The following is a 25,252-nucleotide window of genomic DNA, read 5'->3' as shown; positions in this document are numbered from 1 at the left end:
CTTGAATGGTTTGTCTGTGAAAGTGTTTTTTCCCTCTCTCATGCTATTTGCCCTCAGTTACACATCTCTAAACATTTTATTAAATATCCTGCCTCTAATCATCCCCTTCACGCTTCCGAGCAGCCAAGCACCTATATTTTGAAAACGTAAACTTGACACTTAGCTCTTGATTAGTTTCTCCACTGAAGCCCGTGTGCGCGCAGTCCCCCCGCGGATCCTGTGGTTATTGTTATGTCATCTCAGACAGCCACTCCACAGGGGCTCGAGGCCCTGCCAGTCCCAAACCTCTGCCATTTACCTCTACTGATTTTACTGCCAAGTTCAGCGCTCTGAAAAGAGAATAACCAGCCATGAGCAACATGTTCTTTTTCTGCAGACTGACAGGGCTGCGCTTTAATCTCCTCGTGTCTCATAACAGAAGCTTTTATAACGGTTTTTGCTGACTGTCAGACTGTTCTAAGCCACCGCTCACTATCCAGTGAGGGGGAGAAGACTTTAGAATTATTTACATTTAGTTGACAAGAAGGATGTTGAAAATGAAACGTACATATGGTAAAATGCTGGGGTATGCTTTAGAATTGGTATTCTGAATGGAGTTTTTTTTTTTTTTTTCTTTAAAACATTCACACATATAGAAGTTTTTTTGGCGGGGGGATTTAAGGAACACATTTATGGTATACCTCATGAAGTGGAAGGGGTGGATTTTAAATTACTAATTGTGTTTTTTTTTAATGTTACATAAAATGATTTCAATAAATCATCCTTCTGCTACTCTAGGCCTGACTCCAGCATCTCACCAGCCATCTTTCCTCTTCTTATTATTCAACAAGCTGAGAAAACCATTCTCTTAAGTGGGTAGAGTTGGATAGTGGAAAGAATACTGAAAATGGTTTAGTATGGTATATATTATAGTGTACAGTAATTGTTTATATGTTTTTCAACTTCACTAGACTTTCTTGGAAGACCAATCCATGACTGCCTTGTGAATCCATCTAGTCTAAATATAGTATCAGACATCCCCTAAGCACTCACATGTTTGTTAACACTAAGATAGCTGGCTCTAGCACTAATTTTTTTTAATGTTTATTTTTGAGAGAGAGAGAGAGAGAGAAAAGGAGAGAGACAAACAGAGCATGAGTCAGGAAGAGGCAGAGAGAGGGGAGGACACAGAATCTAGAGCAGGCTCCAGGCTCCAAGCTGTCAGCACAGAGCCTTAAGCAGGGCTTGAACCCACAAACTGCCAGACCATGACCTGAGCCAAAGTTGGAGGCTTAACTGACTGAGCCACCCAAGGCTCCCTTCTAACACTAATTTTGAGAACTTATTGCTTGACCTCCTGGACAATAGTTTCTTTGGTAAAATAGGAAGCTTTAACTAGATAAGAAGTTATAAATATTATATTTATCTTGCTTATTATTCATATTGCGAAAATAAAGGTTTTTTTAAATTAAGACATCACATAAAATCAAAACTAAGGAAGGTCTCAGTTATGTTTTTCTGTGTATTAAACCACCCCAAATTTTAGTGAATTAGAACAATTTATTATGTCTGAAAATTCTGTGGTTGAATAGACAGTTATTCTCACAGGTAAGATACAGGCTGAGAGGCCAAGACTAGAGGTGAGTGTGCTTGCTCTGCAGGAGGCTACTGACTGGGTGTCTTTGTATCTGTGTGTGGGCCTCTTCATTTGGCTGTTTGGGCTGCTTCATCTCATGATGGTGGGCTTCCAAAAAACACTGTAAGAGACCTGCCCCTAAGTGCAAGAATTTATCAGTTATCAATACTCTCTCTACTTGTGGCACACTAAGAAATATCCCATTGGGCAAAGCTACTCACATGGCAAATTCTGGAGTTATGGAAGGTGATTTCACAATGGCATGAATAATAGAAAGTGTGATTAATTGGAGGCCACCAAAGTAGCAGTCTACAGGAAGTCTTTGGGAAAACTGGAATCTCTACTTGAACTTTATAGAAGTTGATCTATCTGTATCTGTCTATCATCTATCTATCTATCTATCTATCTATCATCTATCTATCCATCTATTTTAAAGTTTATTTTTTTTTATTTTGAAAGAGAGTGGGGTAGAGAGAGAGAGAGAAAGAATCCAAAGCAGGCTCCACATGGTCAGCATGGACCACCACATGCAGCTCAATTGCACAAGCTGTGAGATCATGACCTGAGCCAAAACCAAGAGTCTGATGCTTAACTGGCTGAGCCACCCAGGTGCCCTGAAGCTGATCCCTTTAAATAGACCCTGCATTCTCTAAAATCTCTTTGTCATTACTCTGCCCACTTCAATGTTATATACAGTTACTTGTTTCTGTATGCTTATGAGTTGTCTAATTGACAGCTCTACTAAACGATTGCAACAATTTTGATAAGACCTGGAGTATGTGCTGTTAAAATTACTTTTTCAAAAATCTGACATGTAATGTGTTCAGATACTTTACAGGAACTCAATACTTATTTTTATAAAAACATTTATAATACTAATATTAAATAATTATTGCCTTAAAAGAGCCCAATTGTCTTGATTCTTTGCCACTGAATTAGTTCTACATGACCTAAAACAACCTACCTTTTTCTGGCAATCACAATTTCCAGTTATTTACTTTTAAAAATCTGATGTATTAATCTATGTATGCTAATAAGGCAAAATCCAAATGTGAAGCTTCATTGAAAATGTATTTTTCCAATTTGCAAGCATATGTATTGTATTTAATTTACTCAGTCTTTATTTTTGGTATATAATATAGTGAACCATACATAGTCCCATACTATATGGGACACAGCAAAATTTATGCAAATAAGATAGATACTAAAATAGGTATGTAAGTTTATATAATTTCACTTACAAGTAAGCAAAACCATGAATCTAGTTGGCTTAAAAATATAATAATCTATTGTATCTCTTGACGAGAAGTCCGGGGTTATGGCTGTGATCCAAAGCTGGCTTAACTGATTAACTAGTGATGTCATCAGAGGTATAGACTCCATTTCTCAATTGTGCATCTTTATTGTTTTCCTTTGTCCTTAATTAAGCCTAGTGCTCTTTTAACTTGTTAATCAGATAGGCATTATACACAGCTTAACAATTTTCAGGTGGAAAAAGAGCAGGGTCCTCTTTTTCTTGTATCTCTTATTTTGGAGCAAAGAAAAATTTCCCAGAAGACAATCAAGTGTGCTTTGTTTCAATATGAGTGTCAAGAAATGGTTTACATTGCTATTCCTAAGCCAAGTAGTAGCACAAAGAAAGAGAAAAATCACCACAAAGGACTTAGATTAATCATTCAGATGAAATGGGTCTTAGAGAATCAACTACAATGGCAATTACCATAAAGTAGCTATTTTTTTTCCAGTTAACCATGTATAAATTTTAATTGTATGATTGGGTACATTTTTGAATAGGAGATAACCTATTGTAATAGAAAAAAAGGAAATCGAAAAATCAGAACTATTCTATTCTAGTTACTCTGTTTCAACAACTTTAGAACCTTTTATTCAAAACCTTTAGTGAGATGTTTTCTTAATTCATGTGGTTTTTTTAACCTTAGATCACAATACATATATTATATATATTGCCTGCCACACTCAGCAGGAATAGGGCAAATCTCCATAACCAAATATATTAAAATTTTGGTGGGTAACTAGGGGTAATAGTGAGTGGTGCCACTCCCATTTCTAGCCCTTGATCCCTGGATCTGGAAATCATGGCTATTAGAGAAATAGCTCCATATAATGGATGCTGGGTCAGAGGACATAAGCCTTCTGGAAAACCTTGTCTCAGCCCTACATGGCATTGCAACCTAGCGGGTGCTGTAACTGAGTCTTCATAAGGCCAGTTAGCCTACCAATCCAGCTGCTTCAGAATGGTGAGGAACATGGGGGAATTCCATGAGAACAGGTCCATTGGTGTACTTCATTTCCTATAAAGTGAATTCCTTATTCAGAGCAATATTATGTGGAATATTATAATGGTGGATAAGGCACCCTGTAAGTTTACAGATGGTAGTTTGATAAAAGCATTGACTGTGGGGAAAGCAATCCCATATCCAGAGTAACTGTCTATTCCAATGTAATCACCCTGCCACCAGGTAGTTGGCTAATCACCTCAGGAAATGGTACCATTTCAGGGGCCAAGTCATAGTTGGTGAATATAAGTCCATGTTGCTAAGCACATGCATAACCTCCATCCCTGTCATGATGGCTATTTTTTCATGAACCAACTGAATGATAACAGGAGTGACTGGGAAAAGAGACTGGTATCCATAGTCAAAGTATGCTATTCAATTGATTATTAAAATCGTCCCCTGCTGAGGTCACCCTTTTGTGAGCATTCACATGTAGCTCACACATCTTAACATTTATTTGCCCATTCAGAGAAGGTGATTCACATACTTCTTCCCCTGATTTCTTTATCATCAATTTTCATGTTCTTTCCAATTCCCTGACCATCCAGCTAAACCATCAATCAGCCACAGCCCATGAACTGATAGCGTGTTTGGCCATTTCTCCTTCTAAGCATAGTGAATAATCAGGCCTGAAATTCTGTTCACTGGGAGGATTTCCCTTTACTACTGTCTTTTACAACTGTCCCAGAAAGGGGCTGTAGTGCTGTAGCTGTCCATTTTCAGGTGGTGTTTGTATATCATGCAGAACCATCTTTAATCCAGACCTAAGTCTTCTTTCCCTCTGTCACCTGATCATAGGGAACTCCCCATGAGCTGTAAGCACAGGCTGAGAATGAGATAGAAGTGTAAAGGAGTGGGGACTATGGCCATCTGGGCCATTTTTTTCATGTCACTTACTTATGCCTTCAAAGCCTACTCAACCTGATTATGTATATATCATTTCATTTTGGTCATAGACTTTTACTGTGCATGCTCAACTTTATGGCCTTGTGTAGTTAGATAACACCCTGTTTATGATGAGTAGCTCAGGTTTCATAGTAGCTTGGTGTATAGTCAAGCATTCAATCTATACTAAATCCTAGTAGAGGCCAAGAGCTGTTTCTCAAAAGAGTATTTGTCTGAAGATGACGGTAAGGCCTTGCTCTACAATCCTAAAGGCTTATACTAAGATTCACCTATAGGGACCTCCCAAAGTTTCCAAGAAGCATCTCTATCTGTCACTGATACTTCAAACACCATTGGGTCATATGGCACAAGTGACAGAGCTGCATGCACAGCATCCTGAACCTGTTGCAGAGCTGTGTCTTCTCTGGGCTCCATTCAAAACTAACAGCTTTTGGGGCGCCTGGGTGGCTCAGTAGGTTAAACGTCCGACTTCAGCTCAGGTCACGATCTCGCGGTCCATGAATTTGAGCCCCGCATCGGGCTCTGGGCTGATGGCTCAGAGCCTGGAGCCTGCTTCCGATTCTGTGTCTCCCTCTCTCTCTGCCCCTTCCCCGTTCATGCTCTGTCTCTCTCTGTGTCAAAAATAAATAAACATTAAAAAAAATTAAAAAAAAAAAAACTAGCAGCTTTTCAGTTGCTCAGTAGATGAGCTCGGTCACTCACCAAACTAATATGTTGGCCCCCAAATCCAAACAGGCCCACTAGGTATAGTACTGCCTCTTTCTTGGTTGTGGATGGATTGGATGCAACAGATTTCCTTCACATTAAGAAACGATATCTCCAACATGTCCCACACCACTGGACCCTTAGCAATCTCACTGCAATAGAAGGCCTTTGAATTTTAGTTGCATTTATATCTCACCCTCTGACATGCATATGTCTTACCAATGTTTAGAGTAGTTGCTGCTTCTCTTTTACCAGGTCAAATCAACATAGAAAGACAATCAAAATACCACAAATTAAATTATGACACAGAGGTCAAGCGTTGATATATTCCTGAAGTAGTATAGTGAAGATAAATTTATGGGCTTGCCAACTGCAAGCAAACTATTCTGGTGGACCTTATGGACAGGTATGGGGAAAAAGAGACATATCATTAACTACATACCCAGGCACCAAGGGATGTATTAATTTTCTCAATCAATGAAATCACATCTGGTATAACAGCTGCAATTGGAGTCACCACCTGGTTAAGCTTATGAGAGTCTACTGTCATTCTCCAGGATCCATCTGTCTTCTGCACAGGCCAGATAGGTGAGGTGAATAGGAATGTGGTGGGAATCACCACCCCTGCAATTTTCAAGTACTTGATGGTGGCACTAATCTCTGCAATCCCATCAGGGAGATGGTGTTGCATTTGATTTATTATTTCCCTAGGTAGAGGTAGTTATAATGACTCCACTCAGCCTTTCCCATTATAATAGCCTTTACTCCACAGGTCAGGGACCCAGTATAGGAATTTTGCTAACAGTTAAATATGCCTTTGCCAATTATGCATTCTAGAATTGAGGAAATAACCACAGAATGGGTTCAGAGACCCACTGAGTCTACTACGAGATAGACCTGAGCTAAACTCCATTGATCACATGACTTCCATAAGCTCCTACTCTGATTGGAGGTCTGCAGTGACATTAGATCTCCTGAAATCAGTGTCAGACCAGAGCCAGTATCCAAATTACCCTTAAAGGTCAAATTATTCTTTTTTCCCTAATGTAGAATTACCCTGGTCCAAGGCCATAGGTCCCTTTGTAGAAGGCTGAGAGAAAGAGTGCTGTTATAAATGCTCTGTAGTATACTAGGGTCCTTCCTCAAGGGAAGCTTGTCTCCCCTCATACAAGGAGTCTAGATCTATAAACTGGTTCAAGTCTGAGAACTGATTGAGGGGTCCTGACTTTCTGTTTTCATGATTCAGGCTAGACTTTTGTTCATTTCACCTAAAGCTTTTCTGCTTTTACAGATCAAGGAAGAATTTAGTAGGCTTTCTATCTATTTCACTTCTATGAACAATGTGATTAACTAGCCTAAGCTGCAGGTCTGCACATGCCAGACTTTCTGGATTCCAGAGCCATGAGTTATAACTTTAAGATGCCTTAAATTGTAAAAGCCTCTTTTGATTTTAAAGTAGACAAAATACTAAATTTAGCACCGACGAAACATTGTAAATGGTTTATCCTATTTTTCTTGGATTTCAGAGTATGAAAAGTGTGGTATAAATTAGTTGTAATTTTAAGATTTATGATTAAAAATTAAACAGCTGTTAACTTAGTCATTAGTTATTGAGGTTGATATTGGTTATTAATTTAACATAAAATTTGTGGAATAGTAAATATTTTTCTTTCATATACTGACACAAACCAGATATATTCATGCATCTCTCCTAGTTTGCTTATCAAGGAACATTTCATTGTTGACATAATATTATTAGGGTAATATGAGACATTTTACCCAAACAAATAAGTTCATAAATAATTAACTATTGGAAACTTATGGAACTTTTAATAAAATGTTAGCATATACTGTAATATGCATGTCATATAAAATGCTAAAAGACTGTATATGCTAGCAACATTTTTGCTAAAACTTCTTATTATATTCTGTACAAGTATTTTTTCATGCTTTCCATCTAGAAAATAAAAATATATAAAAAGTTAAATTCTGGGGTTTCTAGCACTGTTTAAGTGCCATGGCTCTAGGAAAAAAATTTATAAATGAGAAAATCTCATGTTAAAGTCACTCTACCTTGTCATTTAGAAATACATAATTCGAATTTTATGCTTTTATCATATTCTTACCTAGTTAGAGACATTTTTGTGCTAGATATTTCCTTATTTTATCCACTACTCAAGAGTAAGGATTTATTTAAATGGTATATTGAATGTGAGGTTAACATAAATTGCTTAATGCCTGAGACTTGATACTTGTATATAAGCAACTCATCTAATTAACAGAAAATCAGGATGTTACTTCAAATAGGTCATTTAAAATGGGATGTGATCTGGGAAAAATTCCTGTAATGTGTTATTAATATAAAATTATACAATTCTTTTGCATGAACTGTAGCTATAGTTAAGTTATATTGGATGTCTTTTATCTTTTATATACTTTAGAAAAGTTTTATTAGTTCTAAGAAAATAATTTTTAGTGTCCAGCACAACAGATTCTGAAGATAAAATATTCATAAAAATAACTTTTTTCCCTTTTTATCCATCTCTCTTCCTGCCCATCCACATTGCTATTGTTTATGGTAGCACATCTTTCATTTCGAAAGTATCTAGTTACCATTTTTTTAATTTTTAAAAATTTTCTTTGGGTAAATACCCAGTAAAGGAATTAATGGATTATATGGTAGTTCTGTTTTTAATTTTTTTTGAGGAACCTCCATACTATTTTCTACAGTGACTGCACCAATTTGCATTCCTATCAACAGTGCACAAGGGTTCCTTTTTCTCCATATCCTCTTCAAACCTTGTTATTCTTGTGTTTTTGACTTTCGCCCTTCTGCCAGGTGTGAGGTGATATCTTATTATGATTTTGATGTGTATTTCCCTGATGATGAGTGACATTGAGGATCTTTTCATGTATCTGTTGGCCATTTGTTTGTCTTCTTTTGAAAAATGTCTATTCAGATCCTTGAACATTTTAATTGGATTATTTGGTGTTTTGTGGTGTATAAATTCTTTATATATTTTGGAGATATCATTTACAAATATCTTCTCTCATTCAGTAAGTTGCCTTGTCATTTTGTTGATGTTTTCCTTCACTGTGTAAAGTAAAGTATCTTTTTAATCCATGAAAAGGAGTCACTGGAGGGAGCAGCGGTCCTGTGAGCAGTGACCTCGGGTCTGAGTATTGGAGAAGGACTTCCATTAAGACTGTGTGAAGAAGCTGCTGAGTCCTTAAACACATATGTGCACGTTCACACACACACAATACAAAACTGAATAAACTTGTCAAAAGCATCCTTTCAGGTTTTGCAAATTGCTAAAGGCAGATAACAAATTGAAAGGAGTATATTCTTTGAAAAGTATTAGAGCTTTGGGAAGGAACAGTGCTCTGTGCCAACTTGTGTGAGGTTCCTCCCACCGAGACTTCAGTTGGTTGGATCACAAAGGTGGAGGCTGCAGGGACAAGGATAAGAAAGGAAAGAGAGCAGAACCTTCTAGAAGAGGGAAAGTGATTTGTGGTGGGACACAAATCCTTGTGGTGTTGTCAGGTCTAAGGGACAAACTTGGTAGAACATTAGAATGTGGAAAAAACAGTTTTGCTGCCCTAAGATAGCAGTCTCAGTTGGGGTAAACAGAAGACTGACAAAAAACTTAGCAAGAAGATTCTAGAAATGAAAGCCACAGAAGGGATGATAATATTTGAGCATAAGCTCTGCACAAACCATTGACCGCTAGTCGATGCAGCCACTAGTAAGCCAGGCTAAAAAGTAATAATAATATGAAAAAGAAGAAGAAGGAGGAGGAGGAGGAGGAGGAGGAGGAGGAGGAGGAGAAAGACGAGGAGGAGGAGAGGAAAAGAGGAAAAATCACCCTGAGCAGAGACATCAGCAACTATACATCATGAAGAAGACACATTCTGAAGTTCCAGTCTAGGTAAAAAAATAAGAAATATAAAACAGAATACAGATATATTATGTGCATTATGCCATATAAAATTTCAAGTTTTCAATGGAATGAAGGTGATTCAAATGATAAGACATGCAAGGAAATAGAAAAATGTGACCCATACTGAAGAATAAATGCAGACAGTAGAAACTGATTCTGTAAAGACATGGATATTGGATTGAGTAGTCAAAGACCTCAAAGAAGTTATAATACACTTAAAGAATTAAAGCAAATCATAAGGATAACAACTCAACAAATAGTGAATTTCAACAGAGGAAAAAAAACTGCAAAGAAAACCAAATGGGAATTCTAGGGTTAAAAAGAACAAAAACAAAAGTGAAAAATTCAGAAACTGACTCAGCAGTAGACATGATATTGCAGAAGAAAAATCAGTGTACTTGTAAGATGATCAATAGAAATTAGTTCATAAAACAGAGACAACAGATTAAAGTAAAATCAACAAAGCCTCAGTGACCATGTAACAATCTGAAGCATTACATCACAGATGTAATGAGAGTCCTAGAAGGACAGGAAACAGACAAAGGGACTGAAGAAAAGATTGGAATTAACCATGACTAAAAACTTCCTAAATTTGATTTTGAAATCACATCATTACAAATAATTTCTGTAAACTCTCTGACCCTTGAGGAAGTGGAAAATAACTCTTTATGCCTTAAGTGCCCACTACCTATAGCGACTTTCTTTCAAAGTGTGGAAAGGAAGGGGGAAAAAGAAACTTTATGGTGAAGAAACTTTGCAAACATTACCTAAAGCCAGGTCATCAAGGTTAATATCAACAGTAGTAAACCATATTGATAATCTATACCTTTAATATGACGTGATAAAAATGATAATTTATCTCTGTGATCTTTTTCCTCAAGATACGTTATTCCAGTCAAATCATGGGGAAACATCAGAAAAATCTCAGTTGAAGGACATTTTGCAAAAGAGCTGATCAGTAACTTGAAAATGTCAGAGATCAAAAATAAGAAAAGCCTAAGAAATTGTTAAACCAAGAGGCCCAAAGGAGACAGGACTACTAAATGTAGATATCTTGAATGGGACCTTGAGATAACCAAAGAACATTAAAGAAACACTGAGGAAATTTAAATAAAATTTGGACCTTAGTTAATAATAATGTGTCAATATTGGCTCATTATCTGTGACAAATGCACCATACCTCTATAAGATTCTAATAATAAGGAATACTGAGTGTGGACTGTAGGCAAAGAAAAGTTGTTCCTCTATCCTTCAGGGTCTTCCAACTGGACTAATAATTAAATTTAAATGAGACAGATTAACAGAAGAAAAAAACCCAGTGCTTTATTTTGTGCACACAGAGGTTCAATAATGAAAATGAGACCTAAGGAAATGAACAAGGTAGGGAGTTTTTAGACAATGAGACAATAAATTTTTGAGAAATGGACAGGATAAAGCAAATAGGTGTTTGGGAGCTTTAATTAGTAGGGAATTTTAGGCATAATTTAAGCTGAGATAGTAGATTTGAAAAAAAATAAGGTTTGTTTTCACAGCTTTCTTGGCTTTAAAGTTTCTACCTCTGGTGATAAGGATCTCTTTTTTACTTATTAGGACATGCGGTGTATTTTTCATATGAGAGTTTTCTATTTCCTGTTTTCACAGGGATAGAGGAAGCTCTGAGTGTTCTTGCATTGATGGTTTCTTAAGTAACTTTTATTTACAATAATATGTCAAGGTATTTTTCATATGAGAGTTTTCTATTTCCTGTTTTCACAGGGATAGAGGAAGCTCTGAGTGTTCTTGCATTGATGGTTTCTTAAGTAACTTTTATTTACAATAATATGTCAAGGTTGCACATTTTGGAGCGGCCTGCCCTTGACCTCTATAGGGCTATTTGAAAATTCTCTGTACTATCTTCCCCAATTTTTTTTTTCAAGCTAAAATTCATCTAAAGTTAAAAGTTCATTTTTAAATGGAGGAAAAAATTGACCTACAGGTCCAAGCATCTCAAAAACATAACACAAACACAGTGATCCACTTCATGACAATTATATTCAAACTGCTGAATGACAAAAGATAAGCTTTTGATAGCGGAAAAGAAAAAAAAAAAAACTTTATTACGTACAAGGGAACAGGAAGTGATTAACACCTATTAAAGGTTTTATATCCAGAAAAAGTATTTATCTTCATAAATTGTCTTCTGAAATTTAGATTAAAGTAGTATGATTGGTTAACTGAAAACACTCATATTACTTGTGCCATGAAGAATGGAAAGACCATATATTCCTAATAATGAGCCTTAATCCCAAAGAAGTTTAGGAAGTTAAATATTCCCTTAATAAATCTTGCAAAACTTTGGTTTGTAATATGCTTTTTTCTTTATAAATTCTGCCCTCCTCACCAAATGTCTTCAACTAGATTGACATAAGGAATAAATGTACCTTAAAAATAAATAGTCACTCTTTTAAAATATTACTGCATTACATTTCTCCCAATTCAATACTATTTTGCAGTTCTTTTTCATCCAGACAAATATAGATAAAGGAAAAGTAGAAATCAATTAACCCAGCTTGTATTGTGCAGACAATAGAGAATCATTAGGTTCTTTAGAATAAAAAATGATAAGATAAGAGGTACTATGGAGAGATTAATCTAATAGTCTATGTGTATGGGATAAATTAATGAGAATCAATTAATATATATCTGTTAAGAAGTAATTTTGTGACAATACTAGAATGACCTGATCTCTACAGACAGATAGAATTATAAGGAATAACAGATGTTTTAACTGGATTCAAAAAATGGGGTAAAGAATGTTTAGAACAAAATTAAAAAGAGAATGAGTGATAGGAAAAGCAGGAAACAGGGTACAGATATTAGTATGCAAAATTCTCCATGATCTGATCCCAAATAACCTCTCTTGCCCTGTACTTACTCTCCCTTACTCAAATCTGGTGCTCCTGCCAAACAGAATTATGTGCTGTGTTCTAATTATGTCATGAACTTGTCATCTCTAAGGACATTTACTTGAGACATTCACTACCCTTTTCAGTACACAGTACTGCTATGTTCAACTGGGTGATTCATTCTTTTAGTAACATTAAATAGGTATTTATTAAGTTACTACTTGAAGGAACAGTACTATATTCTGTGTCTGACAGCTTAGTAGGGAAGTACTGGTAAAAAAAATGGTTTTAGTAGAACATGGCCAGTGAATCATAAAGGTATGTAAAAGCCCAGTGCAAAGGCTCCATTGCTATTAGGTGGGCAAAGACCAGTGAGCCTGGAGACAAAGTAAAAGAATAAGGAGAGCTTGCTTCAATGAAAATAAGTTAGATTTTACCCCTCAAGGTCCATTTTACTAAATTTGACTGATAACAAATATCATGAAGGCTACTTAAGGAGAGTATGTCTTTTGGGCGCCAGGTGGTTCGGTTAGTTAAGCGTCCCATTTCAGCTCATGTCATGATCTCACCATTTGTGGGTTTGAGGCCTTCATCGGGCTGCCTGCACTCAGCACAGAACTTGCTTTGGATCCTCTGTGTTCCTCTCTCCCCACCCCTGCCCTGCCCCACTCTTCTCTCTCTCTCTCTCTATCTCTCTTCCCCCTCTCTCAAAAATAAATAAACATTAAAAAAAAAGAGTATGGTCTCATAGAGATTCTGTGTTGATGAGCCTTTGAAGAATTTTAAACTAGGAAAATTACATAATCAAGTTCGGATGTCAGAAGCTTTTTTGGAGATATATAGAAAGAATTGAGGGGGTGTTGACTTTAGCAGCAGATGGAATACTTGAGACAAGTAATTTAGACGTCTAGAATTGTAGGACTGAAGATAAAAGGTGAAGATTTTTACAAAATATGAGAGGTTATTTGAATGATACGAGCTCATTGAGAATTTCATTGATCATCTTTAGACAGAAGGGATCTCTCTCATGAAACCTTGCATCTTGTTTATGAGGCTTAAAACACACTGCTAGAGATGATCCTTATTTGTGTACGTTTTGCACGACTGATATCTTTCAGACACACGTGCACATACACACACATGCACACACACATGCACGTCTCTGTGCTTGTGTACAAACATGCTTATATGTATTAGTTTGTAATTACTTTGTGGCTGTGAGATCAGACATATCGAGAAATTGTGTTGTATCAAGATGTTGCTCAGCTACTACTCACTGAATACTTGAATTAACTGAACTTACATGATTATAAGGTACCTATTAAAAGAAAACTTTGATTGAGGGTAGGTCTATGTAATAGGCTAGAATTCTGCTTCAGGGTTTTGGCTGAGTCACTACTCTTTTTTAACCATTTTACCCTTTCTTCCCAAGTATAAAATAGGAATAATAATGGTTACCTGCCTCAAAGGGTGTTGTGAGGACTAGCTAGTTGACAGTTTTAAACTATTTTGAAGATGGAATGTACTATAAATGCTCCAAGGAAAGTTTTTAAAAGCACAATGGAATAAAACCCTTGAACCATGGCATTAAGAAAGTTAGTATGTCTTTTAGGCTGGCAATCTTCAACCGATAAAGAATTCTATGGGAAATTAACTCCACAACATTCTTTATTTTCTTGCCTCTTTTCTACTTTCTTTTGTAGCTAATATCTGGCTAGTGACTCAATTCAATAGGAAAGTTCCAGTTATGCCATATTTTGAAATAGATGTTACTCATAAAGAAAGAAATGCAATGAAGATTATAAAATGGTCATTAATCACACTGGAAAATGTAGTCTCTTCAATATAGCACTGTATTCAGAATTCACCAGAACTCTTTTAAAATTCACTTCATCATTAGGAATTCAAGGATATTTTGAAGTTGCCTAGAAGCAAATGTTCATTTCTGTGTGGAAATATACTTTAATAATTTTCCTAAAACATAAATATCAGAACTAGGTCAGAACTTCATTTTTCAAAACAATTGCTTGTTTTCTTCCAAATGCCAAATGACATATTCAAAACTCTGAAAAAGAAATTATTTCCTCTAGTCGTTCTTATTAAGAATATTTACGTATTTACATACCCTAGTTAAAAACAAAAATCCTCATGCATAGAGGCTAGAGCAGAAGAACTGTACATTGGGCAATTTTTGTGCTAAAGAAATGTTTATAAATGAAACAAAATAACCAAGTTCATGTGTGCTTTAACAAAGCTGAGATGCATCCTCACCACTCTAGAAACAAGCAAACCAAAACTCTTAAGATTAACGACAGGAACAAAACCCCCAACTTCCTATGACATATCATTTAGCCTTGTGAAAGGAAGATATCCTCCTGTTTGCAACAACGTGGGTCCACCACAAGAGTGTTAAGCTAAGTGAAATAGGCCAGAGAAAGACAAATACCACATCGTACCCCTTATATATGGAATCTAGAAAGAAAAAAAAATAAAAGTCACAGAAACAGAGAGTAGAAAAGTGGCTGCCAGAGACTGGGTGGGGCGCAGTGGGGGGAAATTTGGAAAGGTTAGTAAAAGGGTACACTTTCAACTATAAGGTGAATAAGGTCTGAGGATCTAATGTATTACATGGTGACTATAGTTGGTAACACTGTATTGTATAATTGAAATTTGCCAAGACAGTAGAATGGAAGTGTTCTCTCTCACAAAAACAAACATAAATACCTGAGGTGATGGAGGCATAATTAACTCGATGGAGCGATTCCTTTCACAATGTATACATATAGTAAATAATCATGATGTACTTATTAAATATCTTACAATTTTGTCAAGTATACCTTGTAGGGTGAAAGGCCAAAATGTGCTGCCCTGAGTATGCCTCAAAATGTGCCACCTTGGCATATTGATTATTTTAAATAAAAGTTGCTTAAGAGACAGCCTGTGTAAGGACACTAAGACCCCCATCCATCCCCCTGAAAGCAGGAAATAAACTCCGTTTGTGAAAGGTATTTCTCCTGTACCGTGAGATACATGTACAGAGACATCCTTGTCCCCAGAGATAGGAAATTCAGGGCCAGAAGGCCTTATAAACAACCCTTACTTTTTACTAATTTTCTATCCCAGCCCAAATTCTGTTTAGAATTCCTTGCTTTGGGGCACTTGGGTGGCTAAGTTGGCTAAGCTTCCAACTCATGGTTTCGGCTCAGGTCATGATCTCATGGTTTGTGAGTTCGATCCCTGCATCCGGCTCCACACTGCTGGTGCAGAGCCTGCTTGGGATTTCTCTCTCTCTCTCTCTCTCTCTCTCTCTCTCTCTCTCTCTCTCTCTCCTCTCTCTCTCTCTCTCTCAATAAATAAACTTAAAAAAAAAAGAATCCCTTGCTAATCGAAGCTCACAAAGTTGAGTTATATTTTCCCTGTCAATTCCTCACAGATTTATTGTATCTTTGTCTAAAAACTATAAAGCTGCCTGACTTAGTAATTTCTTTAATACTCAATTTCATTATTGGGTTTCTGTGCTCATGTAATAACTAATTGTGATTTTTTTTCCCTCATGTTAATCTGTCTCATGTAAATTTAATTATTAGTCCAGCTGGAAGACTTTGAAGGGCCAAGAAAGAATTTTTCCTTTTCTTCAACCTCAATAAAACTAAAAAAAAAAAAAAGCAAGTTGAAAGTCAAAGAACTGAAGAAACCTACATTCTGTAAGTGGAGGACAGTGAGGATATACAAAGAAGCAATGGGATAACTATAATAGACTTGAGTTAGGTAAACTAGATGCAGAATTTAGAGAATTAGATAAATAGACTGCAAGGTTACTGAGCATGTCTGTGTTATTCACCACCGTATTTCCAGCCCCTGTGATGGTTTCACCCTATAGTAGGAACTCAATCAATATTTGTTGAGTCAATAAATAAAGAAATATAAATTTGTACTTTGAAGTGGTAAGCAGTGTAGATCAATTGTAGCTCCTTAAGCAGCAGAGTGGCAGAATGAAATGTGTTTATAAAGGTTATTTTGGCAGTGGTTATATGAGGTGACACCAGAGGAATAATCACATGGCACCGTTGACGGAACCATTTCTATGGGAGTTTGCTTGACTCAGCCATGTTTTGAACATCTCATCATCTATGCTTTCAAATGCAAGAAAATTCCAACATTACGGATACTATCAATTGAATCAATCTGACATTTATGCTTTACGATATCTTGCTGAGCTATCACAGGATTTGCATTATACATAAGCAGTGAACCAAGAAGGAAAGGCTTTGTATCCACTACATTTGGCAGCAAAGCTATATAAAACAAAGCTCTTCTACATTTGTATTAAAGTTGACATCAGTGTGCCTGTGCCTACAGAAAATGGAAGGCCAAAAAAGAAAAGGTATTTGCTCTTGAATTTTATTTTATTTATTTATTTTTCACTGTTTCTAGTTTTGTTTTTTCTTTTTTGTTTTTTAATGACAGATACAGAAAGATAATACAGGACCTCTTTCCAGAGTTCACAACCTAGATAAGAAAGCAAGAGCTATCACTTAATGGAGGCAAATTATTCCAGGAGATAAATGCCCATGAAGGTGCTTTTCAAAATACAAGTCCTTATACAGATGCTTAACTAAACGCTGACTTTGAGGTGTTTCCATTATATCTGAAAGGGCTTTGAGAAATACAAAATCTTGTGATTGGGTAAAACCAGTGGTCCAGCTAGCCAAAGGTCCTTTCCGGTGGCACCAATAACCACTGGGTAAGCAGAGGTAACTGCCAAATAATTTTTAACCCATGAATTTATCCAAAGTTTGAAAATACTGTGGGAAATCTTAGGAATCCCAGCAATCAGTGAATGGGTCATCCATATACCCAGTAGACCTGCATGTGCTATGCACGGCCACTCAAAATGCCTCTCACAGTAGCAGCACTTGAGAAGTCAACAATCTCCTGGCATCTGGTTTTGCCCTGTCCTCTCCTATCTTCAATCACCGGTGTCAAAGGACACATATCAGTAGTTGGAAAGCATTAAACTCTGATAGTAAAGCAAAAATCAGAGGTAAAGGCAAATGTTTAACCAGTCACATTCAAACACAAGCTAGTGAATGAAAAATTTTAGGTTCAAAGGGCCAAATACTCTGCATTCTGGAGAAACTTCCATTTAAGTTTCTCATTCTGGTGAGTATGTTCACATTGCACTTTGCTGCCACAAACTGGATGGGTGTACATTTTTGGTGTGGATTTATCACTTGAAGATTTGAATTAGGAGACAGAAAGAAAATATTTTGTATTCATGAATTTTTTAAATATCTATCCAAGGGGGCACCTGGGTGGCTCAGTCAGTTGAGCGTCTGACTTCATCTCATGGTTCCTGAGCTCGAGCCAAGAACTGGGATCTCTACTGACAGCTCAGAGCCTGGAGCCTGCTTCAGATTCTTTGTCTCCATCTCTCTCTGCCCTTCCCCTCTTTTCTCTCTCTCTCTCTCTTTCTCTCTCTCTCAAAAATAAATAAACATTAAAAAAATAAAAATACCCATCCATGGGAAAGGAGCCAAGGGTTAGTTTCTTATGGTGGGCAGTTGGGGGGTGGAATGTTCTCATGGAGATACTATAAAGCTATGTCAGTTCATTTCCTGTTCTTTAATAGATTCTGTGGTGCAGCTGTTGTCTTGTTCAGGTTCAGGAAGCTCATTCAGAAGTATTGCAACGTCCCCATGTGGCAGCTTGTCTGTTGCCAAGCATCGTCAATCAAATCCAAGACCCCTCCATCTCTCTGGACCTCACTGTCCATTCTCCTAAAGCTTTAATCTTGTTAAATTGGTGCCAGATCCAGTGTTGCACTCTGCTCTTGAATTTTAATCTAAAAACAAAATGAACATAAATAAAACCAAGACAAATGACAAAAATAATAAAACATAAATATTCTACACTTTTATTATAAATATGCTTGTCCAATTAGAGCCTAATTTTGAAAACATCAAGAAGCAAGAGGCTTAATTTTCAAATATTTGTTTTGACAATGAAGAAAAAGTCAATATGGGGAGGGCTGGGTGGCTGTCAGTTAAGTGTCTGACTTCGACTCAGGTCATAATCTCAACGTTCATGAGTCTGAGCCCCGAATCGGGTTCTCTGCTGTCATTGTGGACCCTGCTTCAGATCCTCTGTCTCCCTGTCTCTTTGTTCCTCCCTTGCTTGTGCACGTGCTCTCGCTCTCTCGCTCTCTCAAAATTAAACACACATTAAAATTAAAAAAAAGGAAAGAATTACTTTCTACTTATTCCAGTTTTATCTCATTTTCCTATTTAATGAAAAATAATTTTGGAGTTGTGATACTCCAGATGTCCTGAATTTATCATCGTTATTACGAGTAATACTATTGTGAATGTTATTATTATATTAGTAATTATTTTTGTCACTATGATCATGTAAAATATATATGTTATAAAATGTTAATAATAATGCATTCCATTAACATTTGTATTGGGCTTTATTTTCACATACATTATTTCATTTTTCACAAAATGCATGATCTTAGCATGGGCTTTGCCTGTCTGTGCCCACTTATCACCCTGCTTTAACCCTTTCCGTTGTATGGTAAAAATGAACTTTTTTCTATCTTAGGTCAGGTTTCTTCGAAATAGACTCTGAGAGAGAGAGACATGTGCTTAGGAGTTTAGGAGCTGAAAAGAAGTGAAGGAAGGAAAGGTTTAGTCAGAAGAAGTTGAATAAGGATACATAAGCACCATAAGCCACCATAAGCAAAGTGTTTGGATGGTGTACATTTAATTATCGTTCTTTTATATCAGGGAATCTGCTAATCAGAAATACTAGCTGACTCCAGGTCACCCAGTCATTATAGAACTAGAGTCTTTCTTGTCCTATTTATTTTCATCCACCATACTGCTATGCTTCTAGCTGCTTTGCTTTCACTAGGGATGTCTTTCTTTAATCTCTGGACAAAATTAAAATTTATCAATGAAATATTGAACGTGTCCAAATTCATTATTGACCTTATTGAGAATAACACATTTGTCTAAGCTTACAGGATGGAATTCTACTTTATTTTCAACTTGGTTACAGAAGATCTATATTCGATAACTTAATTATCTTGCATAAATAGATATAGTGTACTACAGCCCGATCATTTTTCTCACTTTTGCAATAAAAGGAAATTTTAGAAGCCAAAAGGATCAACTGCATAATTTTTAAGAGTTTTTCTGGAACCCATGTTTTTAATCTACCTATCTCTCTAAGCCTTTGCATAGGTACTGCTTTCCTAACCAATAATAAATTCAGCAAGTTAATGTTCAATAAATAATGTGCTACTCTATAGAGAAGCTCTTTCCCTCCCTCTTTTTCCATCTGAGTAATTAATACTGTTACCCAATATTAGCTCCTAACACAAGGATTTCAAAAGGTATTGTCTGCTATAGAATAGAATTGTCACTTTTAAGTATTGGAGTTGAATCACTATATGGTAGTAAAATATGACAAAAAATTAGCTTCTACCTAAGTAATAAACTTCCTTTCCCTGAAATAACAAAAATAACATAAACATCTTGAGCTAAATTATTAAATTATCATAGAGTTATGTCTGAGAGAGGAGAAAATCATTCTAAAAGTATGAAAGTACTCTAGCAAGAATTGACTAAAACCTCATTAAAGTAATTAACATAATTAAGAAAAAGTATATTTCTTTAAGGAGGACTCTACTTGAATCTGGAAACATCAGGAAGTCATATTATGCACATTCTTATTTAAGCACCAAGATACTTGCTGTCTTAATAAGCAGGAAAATCCTTATTTTGGATGTGAATGAATCAGGTTGTCTTAGAATGACGCTTTTACCCACTCAGATCACAGTGACTTTCCTTTTTTCTGATTCTGTGCTTACCAAACACATTTCTGATTGTAATTTGACTTTTAGACTAGCACATGTACAGATAGCATCTTAGTCATATTTGGGCCTTTAGTATAGCTTGCTCAAGGAGAGAAAATGTGCTGATCTACCTTTGAGTTCAGGCATTAAACATCTGTCTCTGGGGGCTTGGTTAATATGAGCCAGCTCTCACGAGACAAGTCTATTCTTAGTGTGTTGATACATCCAATCCTTATGTTTGCCAAGGCTAAGGAACTGACTACAGGCAGCTGCAGTGAACACTCAGAAATGATGAGGACAGATGAGGCATCCTGGAGAGAGCCAACGCCTTTCTTGCTACTCATGTGCCCAAGGCAACTTTTATTTTAACTTCAGTATCGAGCATTTACTATGTATTCAAAATCATGATAATAGCTCTTGAGAATTCACAGTTAGAAAACTTGAAGCTTTTCCAAGGAACTGAAAAACTCATTTATGAAATAATTTTATTCTTGTTCTGATAAAGGCAATAAGTGAGAATTCTAAGTATGAAGGACCACACTGTGTTAAAATTACAATATCATCATGACAGGAAAAGCATTCCAATTCCTTTATTTTACATCCATATGTGGAAAGAAAGCTTTTCCCATTTTATTTCCCTACATTGTCCAGTGTCATTATTTTAAATCATATTTGCTAAGTCTGATGTTCAAAAAACCTTTAAAATGGCCTCTTCTGTTCCACTAGAACAAAATGCATTATCTAAACATGGGCTTTGCCTAACTGTCTGTGTCCACATAAGAAACTGCTCTAACCCTTTCTGTCATATGGTAAAAATGAACTTTTTCCTATCTTGGGTCAGGTTTCTTGGAAATAGACTCTGAGAGAGAGAGAGATACATGTGCTTAGGAGTTTTATTGAAGCTGAAAGGAAGTGAAGGAAACAAAGTTCTAGGCAGAAGAAGTTGAACAAGGATACATTTAAAAACAAAGACCAAGTTTGTCACGGTGGGCACTCTAGAGCTTGAAAGGCCTTTCAGAGTGTTACTAAACTGTGACAAGAGGCAGGAACCTGCAATTCCATCCTGAAGGGGAAATCTAGATAGTGCCTCACAGCATCTACTCTGGCTTTTCTGAACAGATGAACATCTTTCCCTACAGAGGAGTTTTTCACATGTTTTTCTGTTCCTCTTGTCTGGAATGCTCTCTTCCTTCACCACCCTGCTACTGTTGTCTGAAAGTTTTGGGTTATTTGTCAAGTCATTTAAAATGTTATAAATTTCTGGGGCACTTGAGTGGCTCAGTTGGTTAAATGTCCAACTTTGGTTCAGGTCATGATCTCACAGTTTGTGAGTTTAAGCCCTGCGTTGGTCTCCAGGCTGACATCTTGAAGCGTGGAGCCTGCTTCAGATTCTGTGTACCCCTCTCTCTCTCTGCCCCTCCCCTATTTTCACTCTGCCTCTCTCTCAATAATAAACATTTAAAATTTTTTTTAAAAGTTATAAATTCTTCAGAAAGATTTTCTCTGATCTGTGAGTCTAAAGTACATTTTTCTTTTAAGCCCTATCATAGTAACCTATACTTTTTACGTAAAATATTTTTATATAAAATTAATGAAGTACATAATTATATTCACTTAAAAGTATTTATTTGTCACTGAGGATATATGCTAACTATGTAGATGTGACAGAAGCTATACTCTTCAAGATAACAGTATAATACAAATGAAGAACAGCAATACTAAACAGAAAGACCACACCAAAAATATAATTATGTACTTTATTAATTTTATACACTTTGGTGAAAATGTAAATTGTTTTAACCACAATGGAAAACAGTATGGAAGTCCCTCAAAATAATAAAAATGGAATGAAATAATAACAATACGTAACAGCAATTCCACTTTTGGATATATGTCTGAAGAAAACAGAGTCGCTTTGTTGAAGAGATATCTGCAGTCCCCTGTTCACTGCAGCATTATTCACAATAGCCAAGGTATGGCAGCAACCTAAGTGTTTGAATGGATATATGTATAAAGAAAATTTAATATATAGACAAAATATTATTCAACATTAAAAAAAAATACATCCTACCTTCTGCATCGCAGGAATGAATCTGGAGGATATTACGTTAAGTGAAATAATCCAGAAAAGATAAATAGTACATGGTATCACCTATATGTGGAATCCAAAAACACAGACAAAAAATTGAACTCATAGAGTAGAAAAGTTGTTGCCAGGGACTGGGAGTGGGAGAAATAAAGAGAGTTTGCTGAAAAGGCACAAACTTTCAGCTATAAGATGAATAAGATCTGAGGATCTAATGAATAACATGGTAACTGTAGTCGATAACAAAATATTGAAATCTAAAATTTACTAAGAGAGTAGAACTTAAATATTTTCACTAAAAAAAGGAAATATACAAGTTGATGAATATGCTAATTAACTTAGTGGGAGGAATCTTTTCATATATATATTAGAAATATATATTTTTATTATGTATATATACATATATACACACACACATAAATCACCACATGTACCCTTTAAATGCCTTATAATTTTATCTGTCAATTACTTCTCAGTAAAGTTAGAAAAAAATAAAGGCTTACAAATGAAAAATGGGAAAAAAAGGAAAAAAAATGATATGGTAACATGCATCATGAGAAGGATATGAAGCATATAATAAATTGAGATGGGATAAATTAGTCAAGTCATCAGTGTAAAAGTCATCTGCAACCAGGAAATGTCTGCATATTCTCCTTGTGTCCTCTGGATATCTTCTGTTATTTCACACTTGCACTGTGGATTCTGAGATTAATTGACAATCTTTATTATTGACTTCATCCCTTATAATCTAATAAATAACATATTCTAAGTTGTCTAAATACTGAGTAAAGGAAAAGTGGGAATCAAAATAAGAAAATACCAATTGTCATATGGTAGCTCGCTTTAATAAATGAGAAAATGGGGGTGTAGAAGATGGTATTTTTCTTTAATATTAGTTTCTAACAGAGACTCCTAATGTTTAATTGAGAGGTTCTGAACTTTACTCCATTTCCAAATGACCTCACCTTAACAACATCCCTGTTTCTTTCAAAAGCGTTTCCCAATGGAAAAACTGAATTACAGATAGGAAATGTGCTTTAACTAACATTACTTTAGAATACTCTGCCTATAATCATGAAAGTGATTGATGCTCTTCAAGCCTCCAAGAACAAAGGAACCGTATTAGTTTCAAAGTAGGGATATGTTAAAATGTCTGTATTTCCCAAGGCAATCTACAGATTTGCACAGAGCTAGAACAAACAATCCTAAGATGTGTATGGAACCATAAAAGACTCTAAATAGCCAAAGCAATCCTACAAAAGAAAAGCACTGGAGGGCATTATGCTAAGTGAAATAAGTCAATCAGAGAAAGACAGATATCATACATTTTCGTTCATATGTGGAACTTGAGAAACTTAACAGAAGACCATGGGGTAAGGAAGGGGAAAATATGGTTACAGAGAGGGAGGGAGGCAAACCATAAGAGATTCTTAAATATGGAGAACAAACTGAGAGTTGATGGGGAAGTGGGGGAGGGGAAAATGGGTCATGGGCATTGAAAAGGGCACTCGTTGGGATGAACACCTGGTGTTGTATGTAAGCGATGAATCATGGGAATCTACCCCCGAAACCAAGAGCACGCTGTATACACTGTATGTTAGCTAACTTGACAATAAATTATATTAAAAAGAAATAAAGAAATAAAAGTGAGACTAGGGCATCACAATTCCAGAACTCAAGTCTTATTATAAACTGTAGTCAAGACACAATGGTACTGTCAAAACAGATTCATAGATCAATGGAACAGAATAGAAAACTCAGACCCACAACCATATGGTCAACTAATCTTCAACAAAGCAGGAAAGAGCGTCCAATGGAAAAAAAGACAGTCTCTTCAAGAAGTGGTGCTGGGAAAACTGGATGGCAACATGCAGAAGACTGAAACTGGACCATTTTCTTACACCATCCACAAAAATAAATTCAAAATTGTTGAAAGACCTAAATGTGAGACTTGAAACAATCAAAATTCTGGAGGAAAACATAGGTAGCGACCTTGGGCATAGCAACTTCCTACTAGACATGTCTCTGGAGGCAAGGGAAACAAAAGCATAAATGAACTATTGGGACCTCATCAAAGTAAAAAGCTTCTGCACAGTGAAGGAAACACTCACCAAAACTAAAAGGCAAACAAGGGAATAGGAGAAGATATTTGCAAATGACATATCAGATAAAGGGTTAGTATCCAAAATCTATAAAGAATTGATCAAACTCAACACTCAAAAAACAAATAAGCCAGTAAAGAAATTGGCAGAAGACATGAATAGACACTTTTCCCAAGAAGACATCCAGATGGCTAACACACACATGAAAAGATATATAGCATTACTCGACATCAGGGAAATACAAATCAAACCCATGATGAAATCCCACCTCACACCTGTCAAAATGGCTAAAATTAAAAACTCAGGAAACAACAGATGTTGGCAAAGATCCAGAAAAGGGGAACACTTTTGCACTTCTGGTGGGAATGCAAACTGACACAGCTACTCTAGAAAAACAGTATAGAGGTTCCTCAAAAAGTTAAAAAGAGAATTACCCCACAACCCACCAATTGCACTACTAGGTATTTACTCAAAGGATACAAAAATGCTGATTTGAAGCAGTTCATGGACCTTGGTGTTTATAGCAACATTATCAACAAAAGCAAAAGTATGGAAAGAGCCCAAATGTCCATCAACTAATGAATGAGTAAAGAAGTGGAATATATATACAATGCAATACTACTCAACCACCAAAAGGAATGGAATCTTGCCATGTGCAATGACATGGATGGAGCCAGAATGTATTATACTAAGCTGAGTAAGTCAGTTATAGAAAGACAAATACCATATGATTTCACTCAAATGTGGAATTTAAGAAACAAAACAGATGAACATATGGGAAGGTGGTAAAAAAAAAAGAGAGAAATAGATGGAAACAAACCATAGGAGACTCTTTATGACAGAGAACA

At 36.1% G+C, this 25,252-nt stretch overlaps 1 pseudogene; it reads right to left on the bottom strand.

The window, feature by feature from the left end:
• Positions 1 to 17,903: 17,903 nt before the first annotated feature.
• LOC109258134 (anaphase-promoting complex subunit 13-like) lies at positions 17,904 to 18,128 on the bottom strand (annotated as a pseudogene).
• Positions 18,129 to 25,252: the final 7,124 nt, after the last annotated feature.

The sequence above is a fragment of the Panthera pardus genome, unplaced genomic scaffold, assembly GCF_024362965.1.
Source record: "Panthera pardus isolate Hobbes unplaced genomic scaffold, ASM2436296v1 HiC_scaffold_16, whole genome shotgun sequence".
In the NCBI taxonomy this organism is placed as follows: Eukaryota; Metazoa; Chordata; class Mammalia; order Carnivora; family Felidae; genus Panthera; species Panthera pardus.
Note: the sequence above shows the minus strand (reverse complement) of the source record. Positions and strands in the feature narration are given on the sequence as shown.